This window comes from Colias croceus, chromosome 19, assembly GCF_905220415.1.
Source record: "Colias croceus chromosome 19, ilColCroc2.1".
NCBI lineage: Eukaryota > Metazoa > Arthropoda > Insecta > Lepidoptera > Pieridae > Colias > Colias croceus.
Genome location: NC_059555.1, coordinates 6,647,456 through 6,660,388, shown reverse-complemented (window position 1 = coordinate 6,660,388; position 12,933 = coordinate 6,647,456). Strand labels below are relative to the sequence as shown.

Below are 12,933 nucleotides of genomic sequence, written 5' to 3'. Positions count from 1 at the left end.
TAATCAATTTTATTTGTGTTTATAATCACCCGGAGAATCGTTCACGTCAACGCTACGACAAATGAAGGGCAATATTTAATACCCATCACGGAATATCCAAAAAAGCTAACATCGGCTGTTTTTTGTTCGACGCAAAAACTTTTATAATGTGGGTGATATTATAATTAAAAAGGTTCGTGGGTCGGTTTGTGTCGCCGGCCAGCGGGGGTCCATTGTGCCTGCCACGGTTATTATCGCTATTTACTCTAACCAGCCATCCACTTCGCCATTTAGTAGTTTTCAATGGATTATCCAGACACCGGGCTTTTTTGTGTACGAAGTCGTTCGCTCGTGCAAATTGTAATTATGTGAACTATCTTCAACGAGGGCCGCATTCACCATGATGCTAACGAATGCTGAATGCAACTAAACACATAATCTTCAATAGAAAGGCCGTCGATTAGAAATTGTAATGAAATCGGCGATTAATCAAAGAACCAGTTTGATGGAACGTGTTCTCGTTAATTGCTTCACTTAATTATAACTTTTTTCGTTATTTCATATACAAACATGGCCTATTACGGAAACTAGACAAAGCGCTACCTGCGATGGCGGCACCTGTCAATTTTAAAGGAACCAATTTGCGAATAATTAAAATAAATATGTTATACTAGCGGCCCGCCCTGTCTTTGGTCATGTTTTATTAATTTATTTCTGTCTTCAGTTGTAAGTCCTGGATAAGTTAGATATACCTACGTAAATCTATTGCATTCAAACCATATCTATAAAAAATGGCAATCTGTTACACCATTGCAGCGTAAACAACGGACAAACCAACGAACACAATTTCCAACTTAGAATATTAAATTGGTTAACTTTTGTATAGGATTACTAATACAAAATTAAGTGTTACAAACAAACGAAATTGCCATCAAATTCAAATTCGAAATCGAAAGTTAATTAGAACTGTAAGTTTTAGCCGACTAATATAGGTACAGATAAACAAACATTTTTATTCCCAACAGTCAGTTTCTGTCACAGTAAAATCCTACGTTTATCCAACTTTTATTTTACAAAATTCAGAGCAATTCATAATTTCAAGCGTTCTTTATAAAAATCTCATTCATGTTGTAGCAAACATTTGAATCAAAATACAGTGAGTCTGGCTTCTTAATAGCTGCGTTTACCATGCGGATAACTTTATTTAAAATATTAAACACGTATCTATTGTTTTCTCCAAGCTTTTTTAAGTTCGGTAAAACAAACAGGTAACTTTAGGTAAAAAAAGCAACGTGTGTGCCGAGCACACGTGTCAGAAGTGAAACTTCTTTAGTATTACCATGAGATGACGGTCATTGTCATGACGCGGAAATTTTGCTCTCAAGTCGCTTAAAGAAGTTTCACTTCAAAAAAAAATTTGCACACACACAGGAAACAGAAGAAAATATAATTTTTATCACTCAAATTACTTGTGGACCAAAATATACGAGTATCAATTTCATTCCGCTCCCGAAAATGAAAGTCGACTAACATATTCCACCTGACTGCGTTTACATGACCGCGATCCAATCATAGATAACTTTTTTTCTAATTCCACCGATGAACGTTTGTTTTTTTTCTGTCAAGTCTTTTGTCTTTGACGAGGGACTGGCTGGTAATTGAAATAACGACCGTCTCCGTTTGGTATGTGAGGAATTCTGACATCAGCTGGCTGGTTATTTATTTTTATTTCGATATAAATATGTATCTATAAATTAAATTCAGCTTTATCGCAATAGTCGAATTCGTTATTATTTAATTCATATAGTTTATTTTTAACTATCGATGACATTTCAAATCGCGCTACTCTATAGTCTATAAGAGATACGGATAAAAAATAACATACGCAACGTTCGTTAAACACTCCTCTATTGTTTTTGCATAGTTTATACCTTTCACCTTTCTTTGATCTTTAACGATATTACGTTTAACAAACAGGTAGAGATCCCGAGATTGTTTGTTTGTTTTTTGTCCGCCTTTCGTGTCCGACATGCCGATTTTTGTACGCTTGTCAATTTTTCATATTGATATTATCGGCGATGTTAACATGCATTCAATTTGTTTATTTATTTTTCTTGGTTTTTTTTTTCGTTAATTTTACTATCGTCTATACAAATATGTACCGTTATAGTTAATATTACTGCTATATGAGAATGCCACAGTATTTTCAATTAATTAAAAAGCATAAAAAAAACTATACAGGCCGAATTGATAACCTCCTCCTTTTTTTGAAGTGGTTAAAAAATATGTTAACAAAGGTAACTCAAATGTGTTTTTTAACCTTATCAATACTGAAAGAATAATTATAAAATCTGTTTCTTATTCTTCTAATCACTCACAAAACAAATCAGAATGACGTGTAATCATTATAATTCATTAAAATATTTTTAATGGCAATGTTTAGGCCTTTTTGTTAAAGCACCATCAATCGCTTCACATCGCCAACAGCGCTTAATTGTCACATAAAAGACTTGAGCGCCTCGCCGCTTTTTATCCCCATAAAATTATTTAATGACCACTCTTAATAAAAGGAATAATTATAACTTATCATAATACTTTGTCAAGATTTTTAATATATAAAACGATGGATAAAACGGTTCCAATTCAAGGAAATGATTTTAAAATGTCTACCGTACTTTTAATTTACAAGCTAAAACTTTCAACGTGCTGCCGTATCACTTTAAGTTTTTAATCTAATCAGTAATTAGTTGATAGTTTCCAAATTTTTAGACGTAATAAACTTTAACAATCAATACAGTGTATCCGAATTATAACAAAGTACGACCTTTTTTACAATCGCTAAGGATATTTTGCTCAGATTTGAAGTGGGTGGCGCAAAAACAAACAAGCTCACGTCGATACAAAGGAACGTGTATTAGCAACAAGCAGGCATTGTACACACTCGCGTTCCAATGTCCCGATGTTCACTAATCGTGGCCTTGTGTGCCGTTTTTGCAAACCAAAACATCTTGAACACTTACAATAGCTCCGCTCGCCGCCGGGGGTGTATTCTCGACTCAAACGTCAAAGATGACGAAAAGCGCCGTCTGCCCGTTTTAATTGTGAGGGGCTAATCCGCAACCGGCGTCTTTCGAGCATCTAATTCATTTCAAGTAGCGCATTGTGTTTCGGAAGCCGCATCTTCCCACTGAATACAGCTGCCGCGGAACCGCCGAATCGAGTGGATAATGGCGGTTCGTAAACGTAACGTTTCTCAAGTATTCCTTATTAATTTGAATACGCCTCACCTTGAAAACTGAGGGTCGACTTTTCTGCGCGTTACGAAATGTTCCAAACTTTCTTACGCAATTCTGAAAGTTTTGCACGGGTTCGATAAATAAATAGCTGCTCGATTACAAAGGCCGACGAACCGGTGCGCTTGCTTGAGCAGGAAAGGGCATATGCTCGATAATTTATATACAGTTATTGATCAAAAGGTGCTGTCCTTTGGGAGGCATCGAGGCATCCAGGAGATCGGTGAGCCCCTCTCAAATTGTTGTCTATTAAACGAGGGTGATAAAATCTTTCCTATACGAAGCCATCTCGGCCTTATCGGTTCGATTGTCGATGGGGTTAGTCGAATAATGGATTAATTATCGAACGCCGTGGTTGTGGTTTTGAGAATAGGGTTTCGTGTGTGTAGGTATGCTTGACAATATTGTTTCCTTAGATTGTTTCATATTTAGCAATGCTTATTATTTTTATGGTTTAACAAAACTGATAGTAATGTAAAATATTTTAAATTGTATAAATCAATGTGAAATAATTAACGTATTCAGTTTAAACTAGTTTAAGGTAACTAAAGATAACATTTATAATTATGTAGGTATTACAAGATGAAAGGCGAAAGCGCGAGTGAACAAGTATACTTAAATGGTTATAATATATGTATACATGGTAATACTTATAAATAAATTTTACAATTATTGTAATTTATGTACATTTAATGGCCTCCTTCGTAATTTAATTAGTGTTCTAATAGTGCATAAGGAATAATATACTCAGTTCTTTCTTACAAACGCTTTGCCGTGATCTCTTCTACTTATATAAAAACTAGCTTTCCGCTCGCGGCTTCGCCCGCGCAGTCAAACGCGCAGTCAAAGAAGTGGGGTTTCCGGGATAAAACTTATCCTATGTCCCGGGGTAAAAAGTAGCCTATGTCCTTTCTCGGGTATCAAAATATCTCTAGACCAAATTTCATGCAAATTGGTTCAGTAGTTAAGGCGTGATTGAGTAACAGACAGACAGACAGACAGAGTTACTTTCGCATTTATAATATTAGTATGGATAAGTGGGGTTTTCCTTCCTGGCGGTATAACTACAGAATGCACGAACCGATTTCCAAGGTTTTGCATTCGTTGGAAAGGTCTCGGGCTCCGTGAGGTTTAGCAAAGAAAAGGTGTCTCTGGTGGCGAAACGGAGTTCGCCCGGTTTGCTAGTCTTAAATAAAAAGTTCTTTTCAATGCTGGAAGTGGAAAGAAAGGCTTTAACATCATTTTTATCGCACAATAGTTGTTAATTGATGTGTAAATTGTAATCCTTTTATGTTTTCGGTTGTAGTTGGGTTAAGCCTTGGGTTAGGATTCTATTAAGGCTTTTTATAAACAGGCGCCGTTGTAAAGTTTTTATCGTAATAATTTTAAACTTCGTGAGGATTTGGTCGGCGAATACTTTTTTCTAATTTGTGCAAAACATATAAAACTTCATTCAATTTAGTTTTGGATGGTAAATACAAATATTATGGCTTAGTATTATGCGAAAATAAATAACTAATTGGGCACGTTTTATTACTATAAAAGCACTTATATTTTCGTGGGGGAATTTCTGGCAGCACATATAAAAAATGTCAACGAAAGTTATGTTGTGTATTTCTGTGTATTTCATAGAAAATTACTTGTTCAAAAGTTTTATGAATGAAATGTAAATTCAGATAACTTTACAAGTACCTACCTATACCTACTTAAGTGACATATTTCGCCATTAAATAAAACATAAGTATGACATATGTATTTAAATGAAGGTAGGTACTCAGATCCGCCTTCATCAATAACACCAAAAGATATATTTGCCATTGTCATTAATACAAAAACGGATACACTTCGCATTCGATATCAGTATTAAGTTGCAACAAAAACTGACCAAGGGCAGCTGTCAAGTGTCAATAGTAGGGTGATATGTTGGAACAAGTGTTCAATGAATTGTACGTCAAGTTACATGGTCAAATATACTTTAATGTGTCAATAAGAGAAAGGATTTCAGACGGTCTAAAGGTTTTGTGAGCTTATTGATTTTCAGTGGTAGGTATTACACGTGTCTGAGAAGGTAGTCAAAGTCAGGGTAGATTCGTTTGCATCTGTTTTACTTAGAGAGAACTTTCTCGTAAATAAGAATATTAGGTACCTATTGTGATACCGTGTTGTATGTGTTCATTATTTGGTTGATTAAAAAGTGGAAGTTTCCTTACCTTCCTATAAAATTAACTTTAATTATAGTCAGATCAGACCGTAATCTATCGACAAACTAAATTTAATTACAACCTTTTAGGTAGATTTTATGTGATAAAGCTGCAAAAATTAACACATCAAACCATACAAACTGACGAATTAATAATATCAATGGAGTTGTCAACTATAATGCTTCCAGTTGTTCCAGTCACACAAATTATGTATCTATGTCATTTGTAAACTTTAAAAGGTGTATTCAAGTAGCTCTACATTGTATACAAACGTTAAATGCAAATGTGAATGAAAATTAATCGCTTCTAGATAAGGTAAAAATTTGACATAGTACAAAATGAGCCGTATCAAAAATTAACGGAATTAAAACCTAGCGTTGATGCGTTAATGACAAACTTACGACATTATTATGTGAATATTTATATTTTATTATAATTTCGTGGCAATAAATAGCACCTGCTGAATGGATTCTATGTATAAATAAATATAGATTGAAATTACCACTCATTTTTATCATAAAAATATGGGTATAAATTTAATCATATTTTCTGGCACTGATTTTACGTGATTATTATTATAATTGATTTAACAAAAATTTTAACGCGATTTATTCACTCTATCTAAGAATAACTATTAATACGTATGTTTCTATTATAGTAGCTATACGTACGTATATGAGAGTTATTTAATAGGTAGGTACTTACAATAAAATCAAGACCAAAAAATTTAATACCTATTTTAAATTTTATAGCAATGTTCTTATATTCTTATGAATTAAATCGCACAAATAAACAAGTATTATTAGTAACTAGGTTAGGAGTTATACATTTATAACCTTCAAACATACATTGCGGTCTAACAATAAAAGTTATTTGATTCCCAGTTTTGATTCCACTAATCCATACAGCAATGTACATCGTGCTATCGTTTACCCTTTCACACTTACGCTCCTAGATAGGGGTGGTTATCGCTATCTCTATCACATCGAAATTTAAGTAAGTAAAACCCGGGATGCATGTATTCCCACGAGGGACGCGCAAATATTTGCGGGATCACGAGATCAAATGCAGTGCCACTTCCGACGACTAACATTGCGAACGAACTTTTACTTTACTTTAATCGATCGAGTTATAGCTTTCTGTGATGTGATACACTTTACAGCTACATATTATGTATTCAGTACATGAGTTTTCTATTTCATGGTATTCTGTTCATCATAAATGAATGCTTTTCGAAAAATAGTAAAAATTTGCATAGTGAACTCTTAACGTTAATTTGCAAAAGTTTTGTTAAAAGCTTTTGAAGATAGAAAAATCTCGAAGGACCGAAATCGGCCAAACATTTCAGCATCACATTTAATTACTACTTATACGTCATGTTGTAAACCTTAAGCAAATCAATTAATAATTTAAAAAGCGTAAGATCTTGGGAGGTATTCCCACGCTCGCGTCCAGACGCGAAAAGACCTGAGCGAAGTTTACGATAGGCAATACAATTAATTTGTTTATTTTAGCACATTGTTATGAATCGAATGGATCATATAATTTATCACTTTAATTTTATAGCGGGAGTGATTTAGTTTTTTAAAAGTTCACTGCGGCAACCGCGCGCTGTCATAAAGGTGAATCGTGTTACAGATTGTAATAAAATTTAAAGTTTTTTTTTTATGCAAAAGGAGTTAGTTGCTATAACCGTTTGCCAAGTTTAAAAGTTACCACGAATGGTTCTTTCTTCTTTTTATAGAAATAGATATAACCAACTTAACATTAATATGTTGTAGGTACCTACTAAACATATTATAGAGAGAGAAAAAATAGATAGATAGATAGATAGATAGAAATAAATAGAAAAGATAGATAGATCAGTTGGAGGTTAAAATAATTATAAAGTTAAATATAAATTCAATACAGATTAGAAAAAGGTAGAGTTTGCAAGAACTGATCACTCAAGAAAGATTTGGGTAGGAATTTTCAGGTTTTTTCCCTGCAGAGAGACGAAATGCGAATAGTTGTTTATTAAGAGTTATAAATACACAATTCCCTAGCTGTCATGTGACCACGAGCATGGCAAACATTTGACAAAGCCACTTGACACCATGTTTACACGCACTTGGTTGAAACATTGATATTTTTGACATGTGCTAATACATGGTCAATATGTATTTTCTCTTATGCTGACACCTAAAATCGTGCACTCTTATGAAAATAAAATTTATAAATAAAAATTGCAATTTGAACGTGCTTTAGCAGTTTATTCAGACCATTTTAAATATCAATTATTATAGTTTAGGGGCATTAGCCTTAAACCTGTCGGCTCATATTTAACATTCGGTTTTTTTTATTTAAAAGCCTTAAAAACAAACACAAATATTGTACTTACAAACACTTAACCATAGATTGCGTGTGAAGAGACGTGCGTGTTACACCGTGCCTGTGCGGCGGCCATTTTGTCGACCGAAAATTGGCGGGAAAAATTGAGAAAACGACACTTGTACAACTTCAACGCCATAGACTAAAAACGCACATAAAATGCAAATGTCCCCGAACCCCGCATTAGTTCCAACGGAAGCATTAAAGAGATGAGACATCCAAATAGTTGGAAAATATTCACTATTTGAAGCGGCGTGCCTGTATTAATTTGGATTTTTATGGCTGTTGTTGAAAAGTTTATTGTTTGATGGCTCTATCCAAGTTGTGGCTTTAGGTTTTATATGAGAGCACCTTTATTGATACACAGAATGGTATTTTTCGGATTCTAAAAGTTTTTGTTTGCAAAAACGGATAAGTGATCGCTTTGACGAACAAAAATATTCTGTAATGGAAAACGAAACATTCAAAAAAAATATTTTTTTTTACAAGGCATTAGTAAAAAGACCTCGTATTTAACAGCATTAGATTAATAATGTAGCGTAGTTATGAATAAAAACATATTTTCATTCAATGGCAAATAAATAAGCCGAGTTAAATGCATAGAAACACACGTGGAAGGGAATTTTTTGCTCATCCTCATTAGTGTCTAAATTAAAACTTCACTTTATACAAAGCGTTAAAGAATTAATATTTCTCTTTATTCACAAAACGTCAATTAAAACTGCATTAATTAATATTAATTTAACCACAGAGAGATTAATATTCATTTATTTACGTTCAACCGTTTATCCTCGGTCTTAAAAATCATAGATTATTTAAGTGACGTTCCGTGGGTAGGTCTGCCATAAACAAAAAAAGGTCTTCTCATCAAAAATACTTAAAGCTACGTGATAAAACCGTAATCGAAGGAAACATATGACACGCGAGCGACATCGTAGCGTGACTGCGAAACCAAAATTACACCTCAAATTCACCAACACTCGAAGTTCACTTTATGCCTTTAGGGCCAATAAAAGCGCCACTGAGAGCATACTTTCGAAAATTCGACTCAAAAACAGCGAACATGTACTGGCATTACGAAAACCACTAGGATGGTCTACAGACACGCATTATGAAAACACCAGAATAGCTAGACCCCCCGGCCGTATTAGTTCAGAGCTGAAACAAACGCAGAGCTACAGTTGTATGTTCCGTAGGGGTCACGTTATACTGGCTTCCCGTTTCCTTGTATGAGGGCGTGAGGAGGTTATCACTGTTATTATGGGGGGTGCTGAAGTAACTGTTTTACGCATTCCTTTTTATGTATGTCGTTAGAATGCTTGATGGTGTAATTTAGGTGTGAACGTTAAATATGTTATATAGATACCTTTGACATGCAATGCTATCATAAGGTACCTAATTTAAATGAGCATTATAAGTATTTTTGATATATTCGTAAAAAATAATTAGCAGCACATAGAAAATAGAAAAATGTAACATTTACAGGAACTATAGAAACTGTAATTACTATTTTAAATGACGTTGCTAGTAATTGAAAATAGAAAACTTCTGCATTTACATCAACAAATGGATAGGGAGGCGAAGAGGGGAATTTTCTGCAATACTCGAGCGTGGCAGTTTAAGATACGAGAGATACCTTAGACCTAATAGAACAACCTTGTTAACTATTTAGCTCTTTAAGTAGTGACGCGCGCCCAGGATAGACGATCAGATTAGTAAAAAAAAATCGATAGTCTGAAATACTCGAGCGCGTCAGATTAAGATATTGGGGGTTGATTTTAGTGTTTTAAGACTAAATTTAACTAATCTGACGATAAGTCCTTGACGCCGCCAAGTTATAGGGTAGCGAACTTGTAAAAAAAAAACGTTAATCCGGCATTCTCGAGCGCGATTGTTTTTATTTTTATTTTGAAGAATATAATCTAAAACTTACTAAAAATACAAAATCTGCCGGTTTCCGCGTGACCGGAAGTCTGGAGGAGCCATTTCGTCTTCCGAAAAACGCGTTGCAGTATATAAGTCGCGAACGATACATTTTACAAAAAAAAAAGTTTGAATAAACAAAATAGGTAATTCTAATTTTATTTTACACAAAAAAGGTCTCTTTACATTTTTGTCTAAAGTTAAAACTTTTTGACTTGAAGCATCATAAAAACTCAAACTCCCGGTTTTTTGAGTATATCTCGAAAACTGAGGGTGTTAAGCAAAATTGATATGAAATAACGATGATTAAAAAAAAGAAACTCTCAAACCTTTTTCGGTCAGATTAAGAGAACCCACCAACATTTTTGTCAGATTAAGAAAATATGCTTTCAGGAGACCGAGATAAACCTCCCCTATGAAAATCTGACGCGCTCGAGTATTTCAAAAGGACTTTTTTTTTCTGCATTTTCAAAAATTCATCGTAACTTATCGTCACGCCGAAATCGTCAGTTTTTTTAAGGGGAGCTTCCTTGGGGCCTACTTAACACCCCTTCCGAAAATCTGACGCGCTCGAGTAAATTTTTTTTTTGTGCATTTTTGACGAATTAATATGCCTAGCCCCACCACGCAAACCGGCAGATTAGTATACCGTTGTTATCAGAGGCACTTGGGGCATACGTAGTATGAATATCTGACGCGCTCGAGAATGCCCAAGTAACTATTTTTTTTTACATTTTTGAAAATCCGTACACGCCAAACCCACCGCTAAAATGGTTTTTACCATAGAAGCTTTTCTTTTCGAAATTATTTTATCTATCGATTTTGATAAGTCTCGACGGCGCCGTTTAATTACGCCATTTAGCTACCTCGCCTCCCTATCTAAAAGAAATTGAAAACAAATTGCTATAGAAATATTCCGGCCTTAACGAACCGACGCTCGTTTTAATAAACTAAAAATTCTAGCAACATAATTGAGCAAAAACTAATCTAGATTTTAATTCACTATTCTTTAAAAAACTGACACAAACAGCGTGCAATTTGTCAAAACAGCGCACGCGACATTCGAACTTCACGCACACGTAATACATGACAAATTAGCGTGTAGTACAAATAAGACAAATCGGTCTATAAAAGCTAGCGAATGCTTCCGCTCCGACCAAATTCCTGCAATGAAATTGATAAATATCCGAAGTACTGACAGGCATTGTGTCTACCGACCTACTTAGCCGAAAATGGTGTTCCAGGCGAGTTGGAATATGACGTGTAGTCATTCTTTTCCAATGTATTTGCATGTAAAAACCGTAAAGCTGTCAGTGTTGACACGCCGCAGCCACATAACGTACATTCCCCTCATGTGTCTCTAAATTAACATCGTTAGATATATTTATATCTTTTTTTTTCAATAGTTTTTGTTTTATTGCCTTGTTTATAATTGATTGCTGCGACCAGTTTTTCATTTAGTGCTGTACTATGTTTGATATAAATTGATTTAAAAATTTCTTTATTATCAGCACCTATTCTAGATTACCGCATGATTACCGCATGACTGCATGAGTGACTTACTTTATTTTTATTTGTTTATTCGAATTGAACGATTGGCGTCAATAGCTACAATCGTTACTTTTTTAATGTTTTATATTTGTACAGAGTCGTTGTTTGATATATAAGTAGGATCACAGGATCGCCAATACATTTCTCACTATGCAGGGTACATAATATATTGGAAGCGTGTAAATCAATTCACACATCTATACTTCTATACTAATATTATAAAGCTGAAGAGTTTATTTGTTTATACGCGCTAATCTCGGGATCTACTGGTCTGATTTGAAAAATTTTTTCGGTGTTAGATAGCCTATTTATCGAGGAAGGCTATAGGTAGGCTACCTATATATCATCTCGCTAAGATCAATATGAGCGGAGCCGCGCGGGTGAAATCGCGTAGCACAGCTGGTTAATAATAATCATTCATTCATCATTCACTAACCCAACTATGTCCTAAATTACACTACCATCATCTCAATATAAAACTACGATAACACATGCAAATATCGCCAAAACAATTGCCCTTTGAATGATTATCGTCAAATCGTGTGCGGAATGTCTCGTCTCTCAAATATTTTTATTACAAGGTGAGGTGACTCCCTCACACCTGCTTCTTCACTCGTGAAAACGACAATTTTACATTTTCCGCATTCTGTTCAAGTATATTTGATATAACTGGTAGCAGTCGATGGAGGAATGTTCAGAGCGTCAAGCGATGCCCTTTATAAGAACATTTTTTTAGACATTGCGTGAATATATGACAATATTTTGTGTGGATAGAAATTGCTTGGTTTTGGTCATTCCCTATGGGTTATGGTTCATACTTTATGTGGAATAGTTAAAGAATCTGAAAAGGAAGTACCTTTCCTTTTATGCCAGATTTCAATGTGATTAGTTAGGAGTCAAATTTAGATCAGGGATTTCCTTGGGTATTTCAGTTTAAATTTGGTTTTTATTTCAATTTGACAAATTCAGTTATATCTTCGCAATTTATTAATATCATATTTGTTGTAAAATTGAACCCAGATTTTTCTACAAAACACGTTACATTTGTCCCTTCAAAGGTCACAAAACAAAAGCAAAGCCCGCTAAAACAGCAATATTATCCAACTAAAACTGAAATCCAAGACAGGTAGCTGTACCGTTAAGATAACCCACCTTCATCCGCCGTGTGATCTGAAGTGACATTCCGTGTATCCGAATTAGTTTACTGATATCATCACGGTGGTCTAATTATAATAATATGTACTTTCATTTTCTGGAGCCTCACCTTTAAATGCTCTGCGTGTTAGTGTTCACACGGCTTTACTTAATAGTTTAGGATGGTTTTACCTTATACCAATATTATATATGGAAGCTTGTATTTGATGTTCTGAAAGACATTTTATTTTTACTCTCTAAAGAGCTTTGATCTAGAATACAATATAACCTGGAAAGCATAATATATTGTCTTTTCAAATAAACCAAGTGATCAAAGTCACGGTTTGAAGCTAACAACGCACAATAAATATAATACACTAGGTACATAATAAACAAGTGAAATACTGGAACACATATATTATATATTAAATAAACATAATGTATAAACGTAATCACGCATATCGTTAAAAATGGGTCAAAGA

The 12,933-nt window shown here is 34.4% G+C and overlaps 1 protein-coding gene across 6 annotated transcripts in view; it reads left to right on the top strand.

The window, feature by feature from the left end:
• The window catches only part of LOC123700232 (optomotor-blind protein), an 87,735-nt gene that overhangs the window by 33,873 nt on the left and 40,929 nt on the right, over positions 1-12,933 (top strand). The gene's annotated exons all lie outside the window — the stretch shown is intronic.